Source organism: Anabrus simplex, chromosome 6, assembly GCF_040414725.1.
Source record: "Anabrus simplex isolate iqAnaSimp1 chromosome 6, ASM4041472v1, whole genome shotgun sequence".
NCBI lineage: Eukaryota > Metazoa > Arthropoda > Insecta > Orthoptera > Tettigoniidae > Anabrus > Anabrus simplex.
The window spans coordinates 157,767,893-157,780,499 of record NC_090270.1 but is presented as its reverse complement, the minus strand read 5'-3'; the positions used below and the strand labels follow the sequence as shown (position 1 = coordinate 157,780,499).

The 12,607-nt window shown below is 41.5% G+C and overlaps 1 protein-coding gene across 3 annotated transcripts in view; it reads right to left on the bottom strand.

Moving 5' to 3' along the window:
- px (plexus) overlaps positions 1-12,607 on the bottom strand; it is a 742,022-nt gene that overhangs the window by 449,627 nt on the left and 279,788 nt on the right. The window lies entirely within an intron of this gene.

Genomic DNA, 12,607 nt, shown 5'->3' with positions numbered 1-12,607 from the left:
AGATATGTTGAACCATGCATCTGGAGTATCTCCTTAAGATGTTCGTTATTAGTAGAATGGCGTTTTTGCATTTCTTTGCCTAGATGATCCCACAGGTTCTCTCTGGGATTGAGATCTGGACTCTGCGGTGGAGTGAGAAGTCTTCTTCGGGCATTGTACAACCACCATTCATGGCTTATCATTGCACGGTGCTTAGTATCAATGTCCTGTTGGCAGGGGAAGACTCCTTCCAGATGAAGCTTATGTGCACTGCTGTTTAAATTATGATGCAACACATCTATGTACTTCCTGGCAGCCATAATACTATCAATAAATGCCAGGTTTCCCGCTCTATCCCCAGCCATACAGCCCCAAACCATCACATTCGCTCCATCGTGTTTTACCGTGGGGATTACGTATTGAGGTGCAAGTTCGAAGTTTGGCTTGCGCCGTACCTTCCTGAACCTACCAGTTCCAAACTGTGTAAAGTTCGCTTGATCAGAAAAAATAATGGTGTTCCAAAAGTCCATCGTCTTTCCACAATACTCTTTCGCGAACTGTAAGAGTTTTTGCTTATTTATTTCACTTATAAATGGCTTCTTTCGTGGACAACCACTACGCAGGTTCGCACTGTGAAATACGTTCCTTATAGTTTGCACACTCACAATTTTGTCGGACCTTGAAGTGAGGTCTGTAGCGATGGATGCAGCACTTCGGAACGGTTCCTTTCGTGCCGATCGCACAATGTGTCGCTCCTATACTGTCAGCTCTTCTGGAGACCAGATCTGGGTTTGTTTTCTGTTTGTCCGCTGTGCTTGTATTTAGTAACTATTGAACTCGCCGTAGTAAAGCTAATGCGAGCTGTTTTCCTACTTGACAACGTTTACCTTGTTTATACAGTAACACTACATTATCTCTTTTACTCAATGATAGTTCCGTCGTCTTTCGCCCCCATACCAAATAACCTTGCGGCAACGACAGCACAGTGATGACTGAAGAGACAACAACCCTTCCCGCAAGCACAGCGGCCTAAACCTATGGCGACAACTATTTAACCAATCACAAAGGCAGTACATCCGTACTGTACGAATACTTTCTTGGCGGTACGATCTGCAGTTTGTATACAGTATCGTGCTGACTATGTTACATTTTAAACGATCTGCATGTTCACCGTGTATATCTGATACCTTTCGCCATGTTGTTTATAAATCTGACCAGCTGGTAGGCCTAAGTCGTAATGATGTTCCATCCTTTTCCATAGGTGTACGAATACTTTCTATGGCCACTGTACCTCACAACGACACACGGGCGCACCGCTATTCACTCTGTTTTGAGGAGACAGTTGAGACAGTTTAATGCACGTCTACGCCTACAGATGGAGTATAACTTCGATTTGATACCCTGAGTAGCTAAGGTCTCAAGGTATGCGGTAGGACCATCGGAACTCCATCTACCAAATTAACGTTCACGTACCAAACGTTACATGTTCCACTATTTTTTTAACTGGGTATTTTTTACGTCCCATTAGCTATTTTTGACGGTTTTCGAAGACGGTCGAGGTGCCGGAATGTTGTCCTGCAAGTGTTCCTTTACGTGCCAGTAAATCTACCGACACGAAGGCTGATGTATTTCAGCCCCTTCGAATACCACCGGACTGAGCCAGGTTCAAACTTGCCAACTTGGGGTCAGAAGGCCAGAGCCTCATGAACCGTCTGAGCCAAAGAGCCCGGCAAAAAAGAAAATGTCCAAATGACCGAGATCACGGATGCATGCGTGTATATTCCAACACAGCTCTCAACCAAACTTGGCACACATATGACGTACAATAATCGAAAACGACCGCATTAGCGTCGAATCCGTAGTTTTCGAGGTCGGTGAGACGAAATGTGATACTCCGGATGCCGATTAAATCGAAGTTCATCCCCAATCGGAATGGGAGTTATGAGTGTGAAAAGGAATGACCAAAATGATCGAGATGTATGTAAGTTCCAACATAGCTGACAACCAAACTATATCTAGAAAAAATATCGTGGCACCCCTGGCGACGGGGGTGGAAACGGGATGAAATACAAAAAATAGGGAACGATCAATATTAACGTAGAATCCATAGTTGTCGGGGTCGTTGAGATAACAGTGACACTACAGATGCCGTTTACGTCCAACTTCAGTCCCGTCGGCAAAAGGGAGAGAAGAAGGGGTGAAAAAAAGAAATGTCCAAAATGACCGAAATTACGGATCAATGTGTGTATGTACACGTATGACTTACTACCTCAAAAAATGACTGTCGGGACAAGACGCCGCTAGCATCCCCAGGGAAGGGGGTGAAATGTATTAAACAACCGAATCCACAATTTTCGAGGTCGCTGTAGTGAACTGTGATATTCTTGATGCCGTTTAAGTCATAGTTCAGTCCTTATCCCAATGAAGGTTCACAAGAGGTGAATAAGAATGTCCAAAATGACCAAGATTGTGGATGTACGTGTGTATGTTCCAGTATGCCCCTTTACCGAACTAGGTACACACACAGATTACTAGCTGGGGGATAAGACACCCTGAACATTCCTTCGGCGGGATGGGGGGAGGGAGTGGGGGTTAGACGGGGGTGAAATGCAAAGAATAATTAGTGTCGAATCCACCGATTCCTGGGTTGCTGAGGGAGATCAATAATGACACTCCAAATGTCGCTTAAACCCATGTCCATCCCAATCGGCATGGGGGTGAGAATGGGTGAAAAAGAAAATGCTTAAAATGACCGAGATTACGAATGAATATGTGTGTGTTCCAGCAGAGCTCTCAACCAGACTGGGTAGATATATCGCCTACTATCTGGAAAAATGACTGACGGAGACGACATCCCTAGCACCATTAGGGGAAGGGGTGAAATGTGAATGATGGCCAAAAAAACGACCTACACTACTGTTGAATTCATCGTTTTCCGGGTTGCTAAGATCAACCATGACACACTGGATGCCGTTTAATTCATAGCTCAACCCCCAGTAGGAATGGAGGTTGATAAAGGGCAAAAAAAAAAAAAGGCCAAACTGACCGAGATTATGGAAGACTCAGAGATGCCAACCTTTGAAGGGATTATCAGTAATCGCCCTCAACCCCCGAGAAAAATTACGAGTCAAGTCCAAAACATGTTCCTTCTCGATACGAACACACCTCTTGCCCTTCCCTCTAGCAATCTATCCGAAAGTACATCATATTACACGATAAGATTTGCACGCAACCCGTTAGTTCTGTGATAAAACATTCCTTGTAGCTTGTTTCTCACGCAGCAGCTGCTTTTCAGTGTAATTTTTCTTCAAGCATCCTTTCCACTGTGATGGCATTTTCGTCTTCTGAACCTTAAGGTATTCCAGTGCATATGTGCTTAATACAGGCCTCACTTCTTTCTGAATCTTTCTGTCAACTGTCAGGTACACTTAACACAGCAAAGACAAAATTACTGAAGGATTTATAGTGGAGAAAAGCAGCGCCTGAGTTCCTTCATTCACAATGCATTTTACAACGCTTATGGGTAGCAAAAGGAAGCCACGATCGAATTAGTATTGTTGCCAACTCACAAGCTTTGAAACAAGGACGATTTAGGAGGAAGGCTCGAAAGGATTGAACATTTTCCCTTTTCTATTTTTTTTTTTTCGTAGAAAATTATTTTTTCGTGATAATGTCAGCTTTTCCATAATAATTTACCCGTTGACCCTAATTCCGTAATCGTGAGGTGAAATCTGTAATAATTACGGAAAATCCGTAATAGTTGGCAACTGTGGCATGTCTGTGCAGTACTTCGTATGTTCCAGCATACCTTTCAACCAAACTTGGTAGACATATAACTTACTATCTGGAAAAATGACCCTTAGCACGCGTAGTGGCGGGGGTGGAAAGGGAGTAAAATAAAAAATTCTTAGAAAACCACTCATATTAATGTAGAATCCGTAGCTTTCGGGATCCCTGAGATGAATAATGACACTCCAGATGTCGTTTAACAAGTCCAAGTTTAGACCCCATCGGCATGGGGATTGAGAAGAGGTGAAAAAGGTATCCAAAACGACCGAAATCATCATTGATTCCACAGTTTTCGGGGTCCCTAGGCTTGTTGTTGACAGTCCCAGTGACATTTGGAATCGTGTATGTGATATTTATGGCGTATAGTTATAACTATTATTATATTTGTTTATATTTGTTTGAAAAGATCAGCTACTTCCTAGACAATCTGGGCTGCCGCAAGGACGTAGTTTGACGCGAAAATGAATAATCTCCAACTAAAAACTTAACAAGTAACGCCGGGCAAGTTGGCCGTGTGGTTAGAGGCGCGCAGTTGTTAGCTTGCCTGCGGGTGATACTGGGTTCGAACCCGACTGTCGGCAACCCTGAAGATGGTTTTCCGTGGTTTCCCAGTTTCACACCAGGCAAATGCTGGGGCTGTACTTTAATGAAGGCCATGGCCGCTTCCTTCCCACTCCTATGCCTTTCCTATCCCACTGTCGCCTTAAGACCTATCTGTGTCGGTACGACGTACATCCAATTGTAAACAAGTAACAATATTTCTAAATCTACAAAACGAGTCCATAAACTATCAATCAACGTCACAATAATTACAAATTTTAAAAAAATCACATCAAGAAGGTAATATAAATCCTAAAAGTACAAGGGGTGAAGAAGAAAATGACCAAAATGACCAAGATTATAGCTGTATATGTGTACTGTATAGTACAAAACGGCTATCAACCAAACATGGTACATATACGAATTACTATCTCGAAAAGATACTGTAGGCTGACAACTCTAGGGGAGGGAATGACATACAAGAATAATCGAAAACGACCAATATTAGTATCGAGTCCATAGTTTTTCGGGATCGCTGAGATACACTGTGACTCTAGGGATGCCATTTTAAGTATAAGTTCAGCCCCTATACGCATGGGTGTGACAAGTGGTGAAGAAGAAAATGTCCAAACTGACCGAGATTACTTAAATGAACGACAAATAATCTACAACTAAAACTTGGAATTAAACACACAATAATACCTCTTAAGCTACACAAAAAGTTCGTAAACTGTCGGTCAACGTCACATAGAAATTTATAAATAGCTTCACACGTAATTAACAATAAAATACCTGAAAAAGTAAACATTCAATAAAGTGCCCGGGCAACACCGAGTAATATAGATACTAAGTAAAGAAAAGAGCTAACGTTATACAAGAGTAGTAGCGCTATGAAAGTTCTAAAACACATAATCGTCAGCATTTTTTGTGCTGAGTCAGCACCCGAGGTCATTGACGCATGGCAAGGCCACTGATCCCTAGCATGCATACATACTGTCTCCGCCGGATTTTGCACAACAGAAGAAGTCAAACCTCACAGTCGCAATCCTGGAGGGGGCTAACCTCACTTTTACGGTCAGATGCCCTTCCCGTCGCCATTTTGGAGCGGCCTAACTACACAGAGTACAGTTTTACGGTCAGATGTCCTGTAAATATGAACTTCCTATCTCTAGTCTCTCAAGGTGTTCTGTTTTTTATGAACATTAGTGTAGTAACATAACTAGTGTGGGGGCTTGTGTGCTCGATGTTTCAAGGGCTGTGCCAGCTCAGGCCTCCTCACTATCATTATTGAATTCATTAGGAGTACCTATGTCCTATGGCATAGGCCAGAGTAAAGCGTAGCTTACACTGAAGTCCCAGTCAACATCCATGGCTGTGACAATATGGAAGTTGCTGGGGTGTGGGTAGTGCCGAGTAATGACATTCAGAGCACGACTAGTTCATCTCAGTGTTATGAAAAGTGTTGCTCATAGGGTCAGTCCTGCTGCAATAGTACTTTCTGACCCAGTGAGGAAAGCAATGGCAAACTACCTTAATAGTCATCTTGCCTAGAACGCCTCATTTTGATGCTGCCATTGGTTTTTGGGGTTTCCATATAACCGCATAACCTTTGGTGGTGCTATATGAGGATCCAACCAGCCTCTGGGCTGATGACCTAACAGACAGACAGACAGACAGACAGACAGACAGACAGACAGACAGACAGACAGACAGACAGACAGACAGACAGACAGACATGTCCTTAGGTATATTTCCCAGCGCATATGTTCTATCAGTTACTTTGAGGTATTTTATGCAGAGAGCCAAAACGTAAGAAAGGATTTTCACTGCAGACTTCGTTAGAGTGTTAATCTAAGTATATACACAACCAACAGCTGAAATACGGCAGCTAAACAGTGATTTGCTGTTGGCACTGATCGTATTTACCGTGAACGGTTGTTCAGTAACTCTTGGATACTAATGCAGTTAGCAACTTCCAAACATAACCTAAACTACCACTTCTTGTCTTTGGAACTTGACGGGACTTGGAAGTATTTTACAACACCAGAATTGCACAATGCTACATAAAAAAATAAGTTTATACAGAAGAATTTGTAATTGTAGGTATTCGTTTACTGGGGAGGGGGAGGGGGATGTTAACTTACCATTTGAGCAGAAGAAATGCTATTAAAAATCAAATGTTCTTTGCACTCCAGCATTCATCAAAATTGATTCACAACTACTGTGTAGTGCCATACATTTCAGCCAGATAGCTGCTGTATACCATGTATGATCAATGCTGCCATCTCTTTACAATACTCCAAAACTATTTCCGAAGACGAATGAGAGTATATCGGGTTTCAGGTAACATGAAGTTCCTGCAGTGATTTTAAAAAGGTGGCACCTTAGAGCCCCGTCTGTAAACAAAGGGTTACGGCATAATTGCCATGGAAACAGACCATTTTCGAACAGTGGTGTCAGTCAAGCATTCCTCGCTGCAAGCACTAAACGTCAGACTCCAACTCTCATGGACCCTTCTTGGGTGAATGGTTAGCGTAGCCGCCTTCCGTTTGGAGGGCCCCGGCTTAGATATATTCGGTTGGGTCGGGTATCAGATTTTAACAGCAAACTGTTAATTCCACTGACGTGGGGAATGGGTGTTTGCACTGTCCTCAACATATCTGCAACTCACATACCACACACAATACTATCCTTAGCTATAGTGACACGTAGTTTCCTATACTCGTCAGAATGCGATTGGAATATTCGCCTAATATAAACATGTGACCTGGCTTATTAGGCAAGACACACAAGACGTGTTCCAATTAGGAAATGGACAACGGGTACAGTCATACCTAACGATGTATAATCATGCAATTGATAGTCTGCTATTCCTGCTTTAATCGTTAGGACAAAGCTATTCTCTTTTTCCGAAATTGGGACGCACACAAAGGAAATAATGACGGAAAACTGAAAGACCCTTATCGTCATAGCGCCATCGACGTTTTAAAACTGTTTAATGATAAACCTCAGTAAGTACTGGAACTATATACTTAAATATCCCATACGAAGAAGCAGGCATGCCTTTTTTTTTTTTGCTTTACGTCGCACCGACACAGATAGGTCTTATGGCGACGATGGGACAGGAAAGGGCTAGGAGTGGGAAGGAAGCGGCCGTGGCCTTAATTAAGGTACAGCCCCAGCATTTGTCTGGTGTGAAAATGGGAAAACACGGAAAACCATTTTCAGGGCTGCCGATAGTGGGGTTCGAACCTATTATCTCCCGACATGCCTTTTTGAGTTCCAGTAAGGGTTACTTCACAATTTAAAGTAGTTTCTAAATTTGCAGACAAGATATTTCAGTTTCGATTTTTTATTTTTTACAATTGACTTTATGTCGCGTCTTATGGAGGCGATGGGATAGGAAAGGGCAAAGAACGAGAAGAAAGCGGCCGTGGCCTTAGTTGAGGTACAGCCCGAGCATGTGCCTGGTATGAAATTGGTAAACCACGAAAAACCATCTTCAGGGCTGCCGACACCTACTATCCCCCGAATGCAAGCTCACAGCTGGGCGCCCCTAACCGCACGGCGAACTCGCTCGGTAGATATTTCAGAAAAAGACAGGCAGAAAATGATCCTTTCGCAATTCAACACTAGATCCCAGCCAATTCCTCATAATAATAATAATAATAATAATAATAATAATAATAATAATAATAATAATAATAATAATTTTGGTTTAACGTTCCTCTAACTTCAGAACTTTCACGGATTCCACAAACGCGCGCTGGTAAATCTACCGAAAGACAGTGGGCGTACCTGAGAACCTTCAAATACCACTGGACTGAGCAGGAAACCAACAAACTTGCGCTCAGATGGCCAGCAACACGATTCAGAAAAATAAAATTACATTTGGGCAATTCGTACAGCTAGGCCGAGATCTCCAGTACAAGGATGAAGCAAACAGGATATACGGTATTAAATTCTAATACCAACTGTTCTGAGCAAACAATAAGCTATCACACTTGCCTTGGCCTTCTGCCAGGTAGTCGAAATGTTCTTCAGGACAGGTGCACATGATACATTTAATTTCAGAACAGGTTCTTTAAACTCGCGCTACAACGTACGTGGCCTTTAATTGTTCTTTTTCTTCCTTCAGGCCACAAACCACAAGAAAATGACAACCAACTACTGCTATTCAACATGGCAAATATTAATACTTGTATTGGAAACCTCCGTAATTCAAGATGCAGTAAACAAATTACTAACATGCATACATTATCATTTAGAGAATATTATGCCTTTCAGCATTCAGTCTGCAAGCCTCTGTGAATTTACTAAACGTCGCCACAATACACTATTTGCAACCTGTGCTGTGGCCTCATTTAGTTCTATATGGTACCTCTTATAATTAAATCGTTAGAAACTGAGTCTAACCATCGTCGTCTTGGTCTCCCCCCCGCTTCTCTTATCCACCATAACAGAGTCCATTATTCTCCTAGGTAACCTATTCTCCTCCATTCGCCTCACATGACCCCAAAGCCGAAGCCGGTTTATGCGTACAGCTTCATCCATCGAGTTCATTCCTAAATAAGCCTTTATCTCCTCATCCGAGTACCCTCCTGCCATTCTTCCCACCTGTTTGTACCAGCAATCATTCTCGCTACTTTCATGTCTGTTACTTCTAACTTATGAATAAGATACCCTGAGTCCACCCGGCTTTCGCTCCCGTAAAGTTGATCTGAAAACATGCCGATATATAGTTGTTGTTATTATTATTATTATTATTATTATTATTATTAAAAGGCAATAAGTAGATGCTATCAACTGAATAAATGCGTAGCAAGCTTCCAGTTCCAAGACCTCCCCATACGATTGGCGCCACGAAGGGCATCTGGACATAAACGATAGATAAGTCCACGTGTGCGAGACAGTTCACACTCGTGACACCACAAGCGAGGAGGAAAAGCGGCAGAAGAATCACTAGTATCCAAGCCATCTTCACAAGTAGTGTGTTTATTTGGAAGTGGACGCCATTTACTCTACATGTATTGTACGTATGCCTTTGCTGGCAGGACCTAGTGTTTACAGTGCGCTATGTCTTCTGGTATGGGCTAGAGCAATTTTGTTACTTTCATCAATCTGTCTCTGTCTTTTCCTTGGCTTTGACAATATGAAAGTGACTGAGGTATGAGCGATGCTGGTAATGCCATTCCTTGTGCAGCCAGTCACTGCTATGATTGGTGTGAAAACATTGCTCATAGGGTCGGTTGGTGCATGCATTTCAGTGGGCTTGGCAGACTGATATGTAATAGCAACGTCTGGCTCGGTGAGGAAAGCAACGGGAAACTACCTCACTCCTCATTTCCCTAGTACGTCTCATCAGTGATGCCTAGGCCATCTATGACAGCTGATGGCAGAGCTGTTGAGGATCCAACCAGCCTTAGGGCTGAAGACTGAACATACATATTGTACGTGTTGAACACTGTGAAAAAGTAAGTTAAAATCTTCGTGACAGCATTATTAAATATAACTACATATTATTAGATGAATAACATTATAAACTATTCTATGCCATTATCTCTTACAGATTCACAGCTGCTGCATTTTTTTTTTTTTCAAAATCGTTTGAATTAGGGTTAATATTAGACACTGAAAGGATATTCTTGAATGTATTCCACATTTACCTACTCAAAATGTTAAATTCTCCCATCAATGGGGTAAAAAGAGGAATGTAATTTCATTTATAATTTAAAGAATATCCAGTAAAACGAGGACCATACAAACCCATGTGTACTGCCAACGAGTAGTCTGCACTCGGTAATTCCAGCATTTGATTAGGAATCAGGAAACAAAATCCTCAACCCTAGATATCAGTCGATGTTCATCACGTTTAACTCAATATTTTAGAAAGAGTTTGCACAATGAATTTATCAACTCTGTACTTTCTCAATGAGTGATAACTTGCGTCTGTAATGTTTATTCTACCGAGCGTAATTATGGTATAATCAGCGATGGGAAAAGTACAATTGGGACTGAATTACAGTTACATGAAAAATATTTTACAAATTACTGTTTCAACAAATAATCTGTGAATTAAAATGACTTCACATAACGCCAATCTTTAAGGAAATCACTAACTTTTTTATCGCATGGGGAATGATACAAAAGTTTGCAAGGAAAATGATATTACTGTACTTCGGTGTTTTTTTATTATTAATATATACAGCATTGTGGCATTACGTGTCTGTAATCACTAGGTGAGATTGACATGATAGCGTGAAATTTGAAATTATCTTCTCACATCATTTGCATTTTTGTGACCTTTAGTGTTCAAATAATTTGCCAGTTACTTTACAAAATAATTGGTTCGTAAAATTCTCATTGTTAAGCCTTGATCTCTTTGGGGGAAAATACGTCTTTACATTTACTGAAATTACACTCTAGAGGGACACTTGAAGGACTATCTTTGTTTTTGTTTTTTTAACATCCCTTGCAGTGATGGACATCGTACAATAAGAGTATGTCTTTGGAAGTACTGGAGTGGTAAGAAAGTACTTCTTTCAGCACTAGTGCAGTTACTCGTTCTGCTGTAGTAGAACTGAAAAGGGCATCATCAACATCATCACCACCACCACGATCACTAATTTTTTCCATGTTTCTGCTTCCATGCGATGTATATAGATTCAAATGTATTTCAAGAAGTAAATTACGAATACAAATGGCATTTTGAAAAAAAGTGACGATTACAAGTAAAAATGACTAAGAAAGTGTTAGTTACAAGTAACTGGATTACTTTTATTCAATTACTTTCAAACTCTGGGTATAATCTGGAGCTAGGCTTGGACAGAGGCACTGTGGCCAGAGTGATGGTGATGTTGGGAAACCCGAGTATCTCGCTCTTCGAACAGCGGCAGCCTTCGTGACAATCTACCGACCCGTGATTTCCCATTTACACACCAGGCACATACTGGGGTTGTACCATAATTAAGGCCACGTTAGCCTCCTTACCAATCCTAGCCCTTTCCTATCCTATCGTAGCCATTAAACCTATCTGTGTCGGTGCGACGTAAAGCAAACTGAAAAGAAATCTAGCGGCCAATCCATTCCGCCTTTATATTTTAACTTCCGGTCGTTATGGTGACGATTATTCAATGCATGCATACTGCACGTAAACTGTGACCAAAAAGGAAGTTTTGATACCTCCCTTGCTCGCCGTCCCACCGTATTATGTTAAAAGGCATTGCAATTTTATCTTCACTTAACTGCTTTAACCTGAATGTTGTATGTTGGGTATTCAGCCCGAAGGCTGGTTTGATCCTGTGCAGCTTCGCCAACAGCTGTCATAAATAGCCTAGGCGTCACTGAAGAGGCGTACTAGGGAAATGAGGAGTGAGGTAGTTTCCCGTTCCTTTCCTCACCGAGCCAGCCGTTGCTATTACATATCAGTCTGCCAAGCCCACTGAAATGCATGCACCAACCGACCACATGAGCGATATTTTCACACCATTCATAACAGGGACTGGCTGCATACGGAAAGGTATTACTAGCATCACTCATACCTCCGTCACTTTCATATTGTCAATGCCAAGGATGAGACAGACAGGTCAATGAAAGTAAAAAATTTGACATAGCCCATACCAGAAGACATAGTGTACTGTAAACACTACTTCTCACCAGCACAGGCATTGCTTTAACATGTATTAAAAAATCGCTATACAACAGTGTTTCTGCGCCTTGATTTGATGTCGGTATCACAGTTTTATGGAAAAAATCTCATAATACCAGTTGATTCACCTAACATTTTTCTATTTCATATTCAACGTCTTCTATTTATTTTTAAGGTTATTTCGTAATTGACATGACTTCAGTTTAACGAATGCTAATTTATGAGAAAAATATGCATGCATTTCCCTCCATTTTTACGAAGAGTTCTACGTAAGCCGTTGCCATCCATTCCAGTATTATCCTAAAAAAAATCACATCCGCGGTTATTATAAAATATGTTCCCTAATGTATACATTACTTTCTGCTGGAGACTAGATTACTGAGCGAGTTGGTCGTGCGATTAAGAGCGCATAGATGTGAGCTTGCATTCGGGAGATAGTGGGTTCGAACCACACTGTCGGCAGCCCTGAAGATGATTTCCCGTGGTTTCTCATTTTCATACCAGGCAAATGCTGGGGATGTCCAGACTGCAATACGGTTCACTTAGTTGATGGTCTGGAAAATTTAAAGGACCATTGGGATTTTTAAAAATCTAGAGGTAACCCAGAATTTCTCTACAACCATCACCAGAAGCTTAAGAACAGCAGGAAAT